This window comes from Eublepharis macularius, chromosome 5 (assembly GCF_028583425.1).
Source record: "Eublepharis macularius isolate TG4126 chromosome 5, MPM_Emac_v1.0, whole genome shotgun sequence".
In the NCBI taxonomy this organism is placed as follows: domain Eukaryota; kingdom Metazoa; phylum Chordata; class Lepidosauria; order Squamata; family Eublepharidae; genus Eublepharis; species Eublepharis macularius.
Genome location: NC_072794.1, coordinates 9,754,590 through 9,769,407, shown reverse-complemented (window position 1 = coordinate 9,769,407; position 14,818 = coordinate 9,754,590). Strand labels below are relative to the sequence as shown.

General features: G+C 46.7%; 1 protein-coding gene across 1 annotated transcript in view; it reads left to right on the top strand.

Moving 5' to 3' along the window:
* The first annotated feature begins 7,289 nt into the window (after nucleotides 1-7,289).
* The window catches only part of CSNK1G2 (casein kinase 1 gamma 2), a 71,449-nt gene continuing 63,920 nt past the window's right edge, over nucleotides 7,290-14,818 (top strand). The window contains exon 1 of the mRNA XM_054979928.1: nucleotides 7,290-7,501. The gene's annotated coding sequence lies outside the window, so the exon portion shown is untranslated. The remainder of the gene's footprint in view (nucleotides 7,502-14,818) is intronic.

The following is a 14,818-nucleotide window of genomic DNA, read 5'->3' as shown; positions in this document are numbered from 1 at the left end:
ATTTTTTTAAAGGGAATCCTAAAAATAACTAAAAGCCCATTGAGTCATTGGGGCACAGGTATTAAAGTGCTGAGCTGAGAGTGGAAGGGGAGAAGGTTCAGATTCTTACATGAAATCCACTGTGTGACCTTGGGGCAGTCACTCTCCCTCAGCCTTGACTGTCTCACAGAGTTCTTGGGAGGATACGGTCCAGAAGGGAGAACAAAGTAGATTGTGGCCGTTTTCACACTGCTTACAGGTGGCAGGACGTTGTGCCAAGCTCCTGGAACGACAGTGTCTTCCTGGTGTGATTTCGCTGTTGGCATTGCCAAAGGCCAAAGCCTGCTTCATCTTAGTTGCCTTCCTATTTGATTCCAGACACAATTTGGAGGGCTAGTTTTCTGATGTGAACCGGATGGGGGCATGCCCGCTTGTTCTGGTACCAGCCCACCTTTACCTCTGGATCTCCTAATAAGGATTAACATTGGGTGGCATTCTTGTTGGGAGGAACACCCAACTTCTGAAGCTTATTTGGGGGACTTTCTTGAGCTCCCTCAGTGTGTGTTTGAAAATTGGTCAAGGCCTAATCTATATATTTAAAGACAAGTGTCCTGACTGACTCATCAATGCCCAGCCCAAACCCCTGGACCTGGAAACATGAAATTTGGGGAGAACATTCCTTTCATGATGTAAACACCCATTAAGGGGATTTTAAGAAATTTACCCCTAAGGGGGTCAAAAGGGATACAATGTGTTTTCCCAAAGGGATTCAGCTTCCCTGTGTGGCTGGCAGGCTGCTACCGCCTTGTGCCTCCGCTCATTGCCAGCTTGGCCACTTTTCCCTGATTGGGCCAGCCTTTCAAGGTCATTTGCATATTTGACCTGATTGGTCCCCACCCCCCACATTCTAAACACTATGCAGTTGCTATTGGGAGTCATTGAATGTGTCCTGAGGTCAGCTGCACCTCCCAGTCTTTCCCTAAATGTTCACTAGGGTTGCCAATCTCCCTGTGGGGCCTGGCTTTCCTGTGTGGCTGGCAGGCTCCTGCCTGCTTGCACCCCTCCTCCTCTAAATAAAATAAATTTAAAGTAGTTAAATACCGTAGCAAAGTACGAGTATCAAACTAGTTCTATAAAAGGATATTTTTAAAGATAAAATTATGTCAGCCTTTGCAAAAAAAATATTCTCTTGCAGTTGATTTTTAAAAGCATTTTTCTAGCAATGTTTTGTGCTCAATTATTTTTAAAGCATTTGGGTTTTTTTGAAGCAGACTTTTCTTTCAGAAGCTGTCTCGCTGGGTCCAAAGGTAGGCCACAAAGGCTGTGGGCATAAGATGTATGCTATATGCTGCATTCTTGCAATGCTCGGGGAGATGTTACAGTTTCTGACATTCTACTCTTCCTTAATCCAGGTGAGCAGCTGTCCAATACAGCAAATATAGTGAAAGGAAAATGGGGAAAATCGACAACAAACCTTTATTTTTCCACTTTGTTTACTTACAGCTGTGTTTGCCACTCAGGAAGGTGCTAGGAAAGTGATGTCAGAAACTGGCCCCTCTGAGACTGTGCTGAATGCCCCTCCCCATCTGCTGACAAAGAAACTTGAAACTAGAGTCTTTGCAGAGTGAAGAAATGTTCTTTTGTAATGCTAGAATTTAAAGGTCCCCTGCTGAGGCTGAATTGGCAAAAATGGGTGCACATTTTTTTAGCGTGTTTTCATCGGTATTTTTTTAAAAAAAATATATAATTATTTATTTAAGGTGCAAAGATATTCAAAAAGACAAGACAGACTGTGGGGATAAAACAACAAAACCTTAGCATTTAAGCTCTAACTATACATATCACAGTAGTTCCAGAAGGCAAAACTCAAGTTAGGCACAGGTGCAAATAACAGAGTCTGTTGCATAGAGACAGGCAGGATTTTGGTTGTTCAGATCCACAACAGCAGACAAAAAGATGGGTGCAACAGGACAGCCATCTTACACAGAACTGGCAAAAATTTGAAAGCTCAAAACCTGCCAATGCCTCCCCCCCCCCCTCCCCCTGGGCTTGCTGACATGATCATAGATGGGGGAAACAGCCAGGAGGAAAATGATTAGAGGTCGGCAGGCATGTTATTTAGCAGTACAGTTGCAGAGCATCAATGAAACTTGGGTATTCATCGGTATTTTAACATTTAAACTGGCTTGAGAGTCAGTGGTTAGTCTTGGGGAGACCACGGTCCAAATCCAGACCGTGGGCTAATCATGCTGTCTTAGCCTAACCTCCCTTACAGGGTTGTTGTGTGGGTAAAATGAAGGGTAAGAGAACAACATAAGTTGCTGTGGGTCCCCAGGGGGAAAAGCAGGGGTGTTGTTGAAGTGCATATAGCGAATAATACATTTTCAAGCAAAGTATGTTGCGGAAGTTCGCTTTAAAAGTGATTCTTGCCCTGGCGTATAATCTTGTGTGGAACTTGTTGCTAGATGAGCCAGGGAGTGTGTGTGTTAGGTGCCATCAAGTTGCTTCTGACCTATAGCGACCCTATGAATGAAAGACCTCCAAACTGTTCTATCATTAACAGACTTGCGCAGATCTTGCAAACTGGGGGACATGGCTTCTTTTATTGAGTCAAACCATCTCATTATAGGTCTTCCTCTTTTCCTACTTCATTCCACTTTTCCTAGCATGATTGACTTTTACAGAGAAGACCTAGAAATATCCTGGAATTACAACTGATCTCAGAGGACAGAGACCAGTTCCCCTCGAGGAAATAACTGCTTTTGAGGGCACTCTATGGTAATATACCCTGATAAGGTCCTTTTTCCCCAAACCCCATCTTCCTCCGGTTCCACGCCCCCCCCTCCAAAGCTCCAGGAATTTCTCAACCCAGAGCTGGCAGCCCTAGAAGACTGGCCACCACCCTTGTTTGCTTAGGAAGGGGAGTAAATTCCTGAAAAAGGAGGTCTAGCAGTCGATGGCTAGTAGAGCCTCCTTTGCAGGTGCAGTCTACCTCTGATGGAAAAAGGGGAGGGGATTGTTGTGAGCTTTGAGGGGACACCCGCATGCATGGAAACAGGGAATGCTGGAGTCAGATTTTCATTGTTCAATCACGGCCGTAAGAAACCTTTGGGAGGGAGAAAGGGAGAAAAACTGGACACGAAAGGGTTATAGGATCGCCGTCGGTGAGCTTGGCTACTGTCGTAAAAATTGCCCTTGCCCCAGCCCGCTTTCCCGCCTGGCCCCTCCCACTCGAGGCCGCCGGATTCTCTGGCGTGCTTTACGTCACCTCTTCCTCCCCTTTCCAAGGAGGCGAGAAAGAAGCCGCGCGGCCCTCACTTCCGGTCCCCGTGCGACACCTATGCACGTCTAACCGCCCACTTGAGCCACACAGAGGAGTGATAATGGAACCTCCATGAACAGATGCTGTCTACCTCTGAATCTAGTAAAATGCCTTTTTGGGGGAGGACGGAAAGTCCGGTCTATTTCAAAACATTGCAAATGAGCAGAATATTTTCACCTGGTCTTGTCCTATAATTTTAAGACTAATTCTGCTGTTTTGGCCCTACATGTAGCTAAGGTTGCCAGTTCCAGGTTGGGAAACACCTGGAGATTTGGGGATGGAGTCTGGGGAGTGCAGAGTTTGGAGAGGGGCCTCAATGGGTTATAATGCCATAGATTCCACCCTGCAGAGCAGCATTTTCTCCCGGGAAACTGATCTCTGTGGCCTGGAGAACAGTAATTCTAGGAGATCTCCAGCCACCAGCTGGAGGCTGGCAACCCCATGATATAGCAGAGAACTGGTGTTATAGAGTTCCAGGTCCAGATTAAGAAATTCCTGGAGATTTGGAGGTGGAACCTGGAGAGAGCAGGGTTTGGGGAGGAAGTTTGGCAGGGTATAATGTCATACAGTGCACCAACAGGTCAGGAGATGCAGTGTTAGCCAGGAAGGGTAGTTTAAAAGGACAGAGCCGGCAGCAGGGCAAAGGCTTTGCTATACACTGGAGCTGAGTGAAGGATCTGTGAAATGCCAGAAGGGAAACTTCAGCCCATTAGAACCTCTCCAGGTCCAAGTCTGGCTCCGGAAAGGCAGCCCCAGCCCATTTCCATTCCTGGCTGCCCTCTGGTTACGATCCCACACAGTTTTGGACTGGAGGAGTAAAATTGACAGAGCCTTTGGGAGGCGAAGATGAAATCAGCAAACCCTCTGAGGAGCAATCTCCTCCGGCTCTGTCGTTTAAAACTACGCTTCCCGGCTGACATTGCATCCCCCTACACTTGACAAACACGCAACGAGGCATCTTGGATAGAGAGATGCACAGTCTCAGCCAGTTCAGACTCCATTGGTGTATATTTCATATTAGTATTTTTATTCCAATATGCATTACCTTACATTTAATCCACACGGAGCTTCTCTCTTGTGAAAAGCCGCCCTAGATGTCTTGCCTCCAGTCAGATCCCCTCACCCACAAGCTTCCGGACGAAAACCCAACCTGAGCGGGTTTTTGTTTTGGCAAGAGCGCGAGAGAGTATCCCTTGCACTGCTCTTCGCAGCAGAGGAGCGCACTGTGAGATTCATTCCCAAGTGGCTGTTCTTTGATATACTACATTTCCCAAGTAAACTTGCAGTTCCTGACACTTGAAATCGTGCCCAAGCCTCTTGCGTAGAGAGATTCTTAGCCATCCCCCCATTCCACACCATTTATGAACAAATTAAATAGCACTGGTCCCTAGGCTTGCCAACGTCCAGGTGGTGGCTGGAGATCTCCCGAAATTACAACTAATCTCCAGGCGACAGAGATGAGTTCACCTGGAGAAAAGGGCAGCTTTAAATGGTGTAGTGTATGGCAATATACCCTGCCGAGGTCCCTCCCTTCCTGAAACCCAGTTCACTCCAGGCAACAACCCCCAAATCTCCAGGAATTTCCCAACCTGGAGCTGGCAACCCTACCAGTCCCAATACCAATTCTTGTGGGACTCTACTGCTCTCTTTCCCCCAGTACAAGAACTGCCCACTTATTCGTACTCTCTGCTTCCTGCCATTAATCAACTTTTAATTCATAACCCCTGCTTTTATCCCAACATTGCTAGGCTTTCTGAGTAGTCTTTGGGGAGGCAGCTTGTCACAATCCTTTAGGAAGTCCAAGTGTAGGATGCCTACTGGATCGCCCTTATGCATGTTCACCAGTCCCCGGAACTCCAAAAGGTTGGTGAGGCGGGACTTCTGTCTGCAGAAGCCAGGCTGATTTTCCCTCAGCAGACTTCATTCCTTGGTGCGCTTAAGTTCTCTTTCATACCGTTTCTGCTTATCTATGTTCAGGGCTTTTTTTCAGCGGGAACATGGTGGAACGGAGTTCCGGCACCTCTTGAAAATGGTCACATGGCCGGTGGCCCCGCCCCCTAATCTCCAGACAGGGGGGAGTTGAGATTGCCCTCTGCGCCGCTCAGCGGCGCAGAGGGCAATCTCAACTCCCCTCTGTCTGGAGATCGGGGCGGGGCCACCAGCCATGTGACCATTTTCTCCGAGGGCAACCCACTCAGTTCCACCACCTCTTTCACCAGAAAAAAGCCCTGTCTATGTTCATTGAACTGTATGCTTTTCTTTTAAATGTAATTTTATTGGATTGTGATTTAAATGTGATTTTATCGGAACCTGATTCCGAATCAGGTTCAAGGTATTGGTTCTTACCTTTAAAGCCCTGAGCGGGTTGGGACTGGCATATCTTCGGGAGCGCCTCTCCCTGTATGTTCCCAGAGACCGCTTCGATCAGCGGATGAATGTTTACTGGTGGTCCCCAGCCCTAAGGAAGCCTGCCTCGCTTCAACCAGGGCCAGGGCCTTTTCAGTCCTGGCCCCAGCCTGGTGGAACGCTCTGTCAATGGAGACCTGCACCCAGCGGGACATATTATCGTTCCGCCGGGCTTGTAAGACAGAGCTGTTCTGCCAGGTGTTCGGTGGTTGAAGGGGGTGATGCCATGTCGGCCTCCCAGCTTTGGGGTGGGGGGGTTCTCCCCACCATTGCACTTGGTTAATTTATTTCATTATTGTTTTGTATGTTGATTTTAATATTGTTGTTTTCTTGTTTTTCTTGATTTTAACTTGTTCACTGCCCAGAGCCCCTGCGGATGGGCGGTATATAAATTGAAATATAAAAATAAAAAAAAATTGTGATATATGATATGTGAGGTTATCTGGTCTAAGCCTGCTTGTGGGGAGAGTGGACTATAAATTTTATTGCTTTTATGATGTAAATTGTATGAAATGTTTTTATTGACGTAATCCACCCTGAGCCCGCTTGTGGGGCAGGTGGAAAAATGTCTTAAATAAATAAATAAATGAAATTTAATAATAAATAAACTTATTTACGTCATTTATAGTATGCCTTTGTCACCAAGTCTCAAGGCAGATTACACAGTGTGAGTCAGTACAATCAATATCCAGGACATTTTGGTCAATGTAAATGCAAATCTGCAAAGATTTAAAAACCAGCAGCAATCCAATACAGAGCTGAAGAAATGTTGAAACGGAGCATAAGTAATTCCATCTGGGACAGAGGTTGGGCTAACTGGCATGTAATTCTCTCGATCCTCTCCGGGCTCTTTTTAAAAAATTGGGGTGATATTTGCTATTTTCCAGTCATCTGGCGCAGAAGCCAATTTTTGTGACAAGTTACATGTACTTGTTAGGAGTAGGTCAACAATTTCACCTTTGAGCAGAAAATATATATAGTATTGTGTGTGTGTGTGTGTAATAAATAGGAGTACATAATATATATAATATTTATTTTATTTATGTCATTTATAGTCTGCCTTTCTCACTGAGACTCAAGGCTGATTACACAGTGTGAGCTTAGTACAATTAATATCAAGGGCATTTCCATAAACAATGCCATAGGGTAAATTTACAAAGACATAGCATTAGCAAGAATTCAATACAATCAGAGTTGAAGAAATGCTGAAAGGGAACACAAGCAATTCTAGGGCTGACATTAGCCAATATATACAATGTATATATGTATATATCTTATATATACATACATTTTTAGAGGGGGAACGCTAATGTAAAAACTCGAAGCAGGTATTTTTTAAACCGTACATGCTTTGTAATATATATCCTTTCCACGCATACAACAAAAAGTAGAATTTGCCCCTCACATGGATGCCGCTGCAACCTGCAACCGGAAATCTTCCCCAACAGCCACAGAGGCTCCAACCTCCTCCCTGCTTCCCTTCCCCTCCACGCATGCGCCAAAACCCCTTACGGGAGGGCCCCTCCGGAGGGCCAGACGGAGTCGCTTCGGCTTCCGAGTCCGCTATTCACCAACGCTACTTGCGCTGGCGGCGTGGCGTAAGCCTCATAGAGCACTGCGGAGCCTTACGCCGGTGGCGTAAAGGCGTTGCTTTTTTTTTTTTTTTTTGCCTGTGCGGGGAGAGAAAGAGGTTTAAAGAGCCGAGAGGAGCCGCCGCCGATGGAGGGCCTGCTGGGGGGCAGGCCCCGAGGGGGCCCCTGCCTCTGAAGCACCCGGAGGGGGGAGGACAGGCAGGTGAGTCGCCCAGGGAAGGGGGGCAGGAGGCTGAATGGGGGGGGGGTGTCTCCTTTTGCTTGGCTTCCTTGCCCCCCTTAATATGTTGCATCCTGTGGAGGGGCACAGAAGGAGTTTGCATGTGGGGGTTGCTCAACATTTGCTAGAGCCTGGAGGGGCTTGCTAAAAAGCCCCCTCCCTCTTGCACTCCCTGCCTGTGTTCTGGAGGGAGTCCCCAGGACAGAATTTGCAGGGGGAGCAGGAGAAGGAAATGAAAGTTGGGGGGTGATGGGGGGGTTGGAAGTTGGTAGGCTGAGAACCTCCTGCCCTGTTGCTTTCCCCAAAGCTGCCCCCGGGGGGGGGGCGTCTGGCTGTTGGCCCTCAGCTCTCCTTTGCATAATCAGTCCCCCCCACCCCATTTACCTTTGTGAGCCCTTTTTATAATCTACAGCCTACTGTAGACAATGCCATCTTTCTATCCCCACATGGGATGGAGGAGATGGCATTCTATATGTACAATGCGGCCCTTCCCCATATATAGACTGATTGACCAGTTTCTCTCTGAAACTGGGCCCAAAATATTGAAAAGGTCTTTTGAAAGACTGACCTTTGTGTAAAAAAAAGAAGTGAATTTTGAGTGGGGGAGGTGAATGGGGAGGTTTGTTTGTCTGTACATTTGAAGTGGGTTGGCCTCTTCCTGGTTTTGGGAAAAAGAAGGAAGCAACTTACCTGGTTTCCTTGATGAATATTTAGAACGTGGAATTTCTTTTTCATTTTTTTTAAAGAAAACCTTTTAAGTTGCGTTTGGAAAAACAGCCCAACCTGGACGCCATGGGTGGTTTAGCTGCTGGATGAGAGGGTTTTTTTAATGATGGTATTGGGGGATGGGAAGCAAATTTGGATGTGTCCTGGAAGCCGAAGGGCTTTATTAGAATTTTGTTTCTGATTTTCTAGTGGATGCTTCCCCCCTCCCGCCCCCCCAGTAACTTCCATAATATGGGTGTGTTTGTAGAGGGGGGGCGGTTGGGAGAGGAAGAAAAACCAGACCAGACACAAAGCATCGAAGTAAGCGCTCCTCCATCCTTGCAGGCATTGGGGGTGGTGATGAAGGGTTGCAGTTGAACATCTGGATCGTGGAAAGCAAGCAAAGGGAAGGAGCCCAAAATGTTGCGCTGTTCAGCTTTTTTTTGTCTCTGATTGTGTGGAGAAGACTCTGTGGGCCAGATTGGATCAGGCCTCCCATGGGGGGACAGGAAAAGAGAAAGAAAAAGGTCGTTTTCGCCTTTTCCATGCCCTCTGGGTTCTTCCTTCTCCATCCCCTCCTTGAAAAACCCTTTTAACCAACTGTTGCAGTGTAGATATGCTTTTAGAAAAGGCTTTCACATGGATTTTTTCCTTGTCGCAATCCCGGTTTTGTAACTTGCTCTTTGTGTTGCTTTATTAATAATACAGATAAAAATCCCTGCGCTCCCAGGCCTCTTTCCTCCCTGCCCCCCATTTGTTTTGTTCAGCCTGCTTTGCGAGCTCAGGAAGGTTTTTTTGAGTTGTGTCTGGAGAAAGAGGACTGTTCCCTGAACCAGTTTGAGAAGGTGGGGTGCCCAGTTGAACATCACCCCCCCCCACACACACCATAAAAGCTACATTTCTTTTTGCTTGAAATTTCTTTTTGCTTGTAAAACTTCTGCAAACTAAAATATCTTTGGGGAACCGAGTGAGGGGAGGAATGGAACGAAGGCCCCAGCTGGTGGCAAAGGAGGCCACCCACTGTAATTCTCAGTGCTTGCTTTTTGTATGTATAATATATTTTTCCGGAATTAACCTGTGGCCTGTTTGCAGCTTGTGATGAAACACACTCTGGGCAGATCATTTAGCCAGCTGCTTGCAGGCCTTTTCACCCCTCTACTGTGGCTGTATCTACTTGCAGAGATAGTTTGGGGTCTGATCTGAAATCTAGCCCTGGGGCCGTTCTGAATCCGAACGCTTCAGCATGTGAATAGGATCAACCAGGAAGTACATTTGATTTTTCCCCCTGCTCCTCCCTTCTTGCTGAGGCTGCCAAAAATAGCTCTACAAGAGAATTGTAGTGGTGATGGTAGTGGGAGATTGTAAAGCAGGATTTAATGGCATTGGGGAGTGATACTCTAACATCAGGGGGGTATCGTGGGGAAATTACCTTTTGAAAAAACTCAAATTTGAACAGGAATGGGGGTTTATGTGTGGTACTGCCATTGTCCCACCCTTCTTAAAAATCCCTCCTTGAAATTGCTTTTCCAGCCTTCATTTTCCTCTTCCTTTTTGTTATCTCTCTCCACCCCTCTGGCCAAAAATGTAAATTGTAAGTTCTTCGGGGCAGAGGCCAACTTTTTGCTGTATTCCTCATGAGAACTTTGTAAAGTAGGTTATGGAGAAAGAGGGTGAGCCTTCTCTTTACGCTTTTGGGCAAGAGGAAGTTTGAACCCGGCTCTGCTGGGACCAAGTCCTCTGCTGTTGTTTTAGGCAGTAGATGGTAACATCCTTGGGTAGTAGAGAGTGCCGCTGGCTCAGCTTGGAGTTTGAACTTGGGTCGGGCCCAGTGTGGTAACAGCTGCCTTGAATCCTTCCAAATCCCGTATTTAGTCTTGAGATGGTTTATTTATTTAAAATATTAGCATGCCACCTTTCCACCCAAGGTGGGACCAAGGCTTTAACCAAACGTGATTCCGCACACGTTGGATAATGCACTTCCAAATCCTTTTTATAGATCATTTGGGACAGATTTTTTGGTGTGCGGAACAAAAAATCCACCTCAAACGATTGATAAAGTGCATTGAAAGTGCATTATCCAACATGTGTGGAATCAGCCTGATTCCGCACACGTTGGATAATGCACTTTCAATGCACTTTATCAATCGTTTGAGGTGGATTTTGCACTTTCAGTGCACTTTATCAACTTCATTGCTTGGTTCTCGCCTTTGTCATATGAAAAAATGCTCGTCTCCCTTCCCCATTTACGCACACAAAGGGGTAAAATACTGAAATCCCCTGTATTGGAAACAGTGCACTAGTGCTTTCTCGGATGTAGCTTTTTCTCACGAGGGCTGTTTTTCCACAAATATGAAATGGTGGCTTTCAAACTGGAGCTATTGCAGGGGTCCTTTGAGAAGAACAAGTGGATTTATTTCACTGTTTAGGGATCATGGGGAGTTTTATCTCACCCTTCCTCTGCAGAGCAGAGGGTGGCGCAGGCGGTTCTCCCCCCCCTCCATTTGATCTCACAGAATCCCTGGGAGGCTGATGATGTTGAGACAGAAGCAGCCGGTCACTCCAAGGTGAGTGGGGCTTGATCCTCGTCTTCCCCTAATGTATTCCAGTGCTCTAGACACTCTTTTCTCCTCAATGTAATGTTCCACCATGACTGATCTTTCCTCGCCCAGGGAGAATTGGGTTGTCTTTAGGGCATGCACCTGGTTCAGGTGGGACAGCAATAATCCCTCTCTCCAAAGAACCCCCTGGTTCTCCCTTGTTCTCAAATCCTTATAAGGTTTCATGGGAGACTGGGGGTATTGTTTCAGAATGAGCCGCCATTGAAAGAGTTCCCAGCCCATGCAAAATTTGAAACCAAATATGGTGTCTAGTGCCCACGTTGTGCCTGTTTGGTGTGCCATTTGCTGCCTCTTGATTTGGCTCTTTGGCTCCCATGCCTTAAGAGAGGTAGGGGCCCATGGCAAATCTCAACCAAGTCCCATTCTCCAGTTGGGGTGGCAGAGGAGTGCTCTCCCCGCTTTATTCCTCTCTTCTACTTGCATTCTTCAGGAATTTGGCAAAGGGAAAGAACGGCTGTGAATGGCCTTGCTGGCGCGTTCTTTTCATTTCCAAAACCAGCTGGAAACAAATTGGAGAGAGCAAGAAAGGAAGGCCGACTGATACGTTTTTCCTCAACCTGTAAACTTTCATCCTTAATGTAATTATTGAGAGCAGAGGGTTACAAGCTGAGCTGCAGGGAGCCAGGGGCTTCCTTGGAAGCCAGATCTCCCAAGTTCCAAGGTTCTACTGACTTTCCAATGGGAAAGTCCGCGGGGAATATTCCAGTCCACGGGGAATAATCCCAGTCATAGCAGCTGGCTATCATGGGGGGAAAAACACTTTCCAGAGAGGCTAGAGTAATTTTGTCTAACTTTTCTCCCCTTGTGAAAAGTGCTTCCCACCTACACACACACTTTGTCATATAGTAAAGAATCCAGTAGCACCTTTAAGACTAACCAACTTTATTGTAGCTTAAGCTTTTGAGAACTGCAGCTCTCTTCGTCAGATGCAACTTTATTGTAGCATAAGCTTTCGAGAACCACAGCTCTCTTCGTCAGATGCAACTTTATTGTAGCATAAGCTTTCGAGAACCACAGCTCTCTTCGTCAGATGCAACTTTATTGTAGCATAAGCTTTTGAGAACCACAGCTCTCTTCGTCAGATGCATCGTCAGACGAAGAGAGCTGTGGTTCTCAAAAGTTTATGCTACAATAAAGTTGGTTAGTCTTAAAGGTGCTACTGGACTCTTTACTATTTTGCAGCCACAGACTAACACGGCTGACTCCTGGATCTGTGACACTTTGTCGTGCAACAGATGTCTCTCTGCTCCCCCGCAGCAACCCAAGTTTTGTAACTATCCTCACCACATTTTACAAGTGACTCAGCAGATCAATTGGAAGCCATTAGAGCTCTGCATTCTCTGCAGTCTGCACCATTCGTAACCCTTTTGGTCTGCACAGAGCGCAGTTGGTGGAGTAGCTGTGGAGACTGTTTCATAAGAATATAGATCACCTCTGAATCTGGAGGCTTCAGCTAGGTACCCCCCCCTCCCAAAAAAACAACCATTGATGGGCATCTTCTGTGAATTTGTCCTCATCTTAACTGAAAGGTTGTTGCTCTATCTTGTGGCAATTTTGAGCAGGAAACACCTCGCGTTGGATCTGTGTCCCAAAGTGTGGGTGTGCTGGTGTGCCATGAAAGGGCCCGGAGAACATGCTCTCGAAACATCTGAAGGCGCTTACACTAAGTGGAGCCATTCCTCCATTTAGGCCAATATACTTTCTTTGGCAGGGATGTTAATGGCTCTTGCCACTCCTTGTGGCAGTGAGTTTCATTTTCCTTTAGAGCTGGGATTGAGCATGCTGTGCCACTGAGCCATGACCCGTTTCCTCACTGGCGAAGTTTTTGTGCCATATTATCTCTCTCCCCCACTCTGGAGTCTCTGCTAGTACATAAGCAGAGCAGGTGCCCTGAGAGAGGGGACGCTGGGATTCCCTGCCACAGCCCAGAGGCATCACTGCAGCCCAAAAATCAGGTTATCTCCCCACGTTCTTAAGTAGGGATGTCATAATTATTAAACTGAACTATTCTGCCATTGCAAAGAAAGATGCTTGCCAATTGTTCTGGGAGCTGGTTTAGAAATATATTATGCTTCTGGTTTTATTCCAGAAAGTTTGCACCTTTGGTATCAAAAGCTTGGGGAGCAGGTGAGTGGCTTGTCCCTGGTGGTGCCGGGGCGTGGCCAGAGAGGACTGGGGAAGCTTGGAGCCCTAGTGCTGCTGCGAAAGCAAGACCAAGGCTGGGTATGTACTGGAATGGCACCCATCATACTTTTGAGCATGGCTTGTGGTGCTCTTGGCGCAGAGGAAAAAATTAAAAAGAAAACATTCCAAGTAGATCGTTTGGAGCACGTTCCCTAAGAAGAAAGGCGAAGGAGTTGCGTGCTGTTCAGTCCAGGAGAAAAAATGCCCATGGAGGGGCCTGACAACATTTATGAAATATCTGCACCATGCATAATTGCTCACTGCTAAGGATGACCTCCAGGACATCTCTGATCCCCCCCCCTTTGCTTATTCACCTATCTTGCATGTTAACAAGTTACCATTTGCCTGTGGTATGTACAGGATACCAGGCGGGGGAGTGGGTTGGCACTGTTCAGGTTTTTGGATGCGGTGAAAATGGCATGTGTTTCTGCCCGCGAGCAGCCAGGCTAGTGCCAAAATCAAACCTGTTTTTTGTGCCAATGCAGAATGAGCCCCTTAGGTGTTGGGGACCTGTTCTGACAGTTGCACGTGTTTGCTGAGCTGCAAGCATTGGGCTGCACCCCAAAGTCTGTGTGGGAACCAGTTAAGGAGAGCAGAAAGGAAACTTGCGGGGGTGGGATGGGCAGGGAGAATTAGCGGCAGGGTCCGTTTTTCTGTGCCACCAGTGGTACCAAAGCAGGAAATGCTTCGGACTTGTAGGGCAGTAGCCAGGGGTACAGATGCAAAGGCCTGGAAAACTTTAGGGGGGAGGATTTTATTTTTCTCTGAAGAGCCTTTTTTCAATTTTTCCACCGGGGGAAAAAGGTCTATATATTTTTTCTGGAATGAATGAAATGTGCTAAGATAGCATAGAGAGCAAGTGTGGTGTAGTGGCTAGAGTGACTGGATTGGATCTGGAAAGACCCAGGTTTGATTCCCTGCTCTGCCATGGAAGTATGCTGGGTGACCTTGGGCCAGTCATACAATATCCACTTAGCCTACCTCACAGGGTTGTTGTGAAGAAAGAAAAAGGAGGAGAGACGAATGACGTAAGCTGCTTTGGGTTCCCATCGGGGAGAAAGTTGGGGTATAAATGAAATAAAGTTTCTCTTCCCCCTCTCTTCATTCTTTAGCAGTACCTTTACAGATTAGGCAGGCTTTTCTAATACATTCTCTGCTGAACCGCTGTGGGACTTCTCTGTCTTTTAAATCAGGAAAAAGGAGAATTTGTTGGAGGGGGGTGAGGAAGTTCCATGCATGCAGAAATAGAAAATAGGAAGAGAATAAGCACCCCAGCCCATATGTGCTGGCACCAGGAGCCACTTGCCAAGTGGAAAGCTGTGTTATCACCTGCTGGCTAGATTCCATGGAATCAGAAGTGTCCCCTTGACAGGTGGTATGATCAAGCTGAAACTGTGGAACTGAAATCTGGACCCAGATTCATTACTAAATGTTCTTTTACCCATCTTTAAAAAAAAAAACCAACAACCCTGCATGTAGAAAGTTAGCAAACCAGGGTTCTAGCCTGGCTACCTTGCTGTGCTAATTTCCACATGCAGAGGTGTTTGCATATGGTAGGCGAGTTTTTTTACCCACCTTTTAAAAAAAACAGTTTTAAAGGTGCGGGTTTTAAAGTTTTAAAGGTGGAGAGTTTCATGGCAGACATGGCCTTTGAACCCGGGTCTCCCCATCCTGTCCTAAGTGTGCTCCAGCATGTGCATTTTAAAGCTAGCCAGAACAGCAGTAGGGCAAATGGACTCCCCTATGAATGAGTTCCTGCTCTGCTGTAGCATTTGAAAGTGTCCAGGTGCAT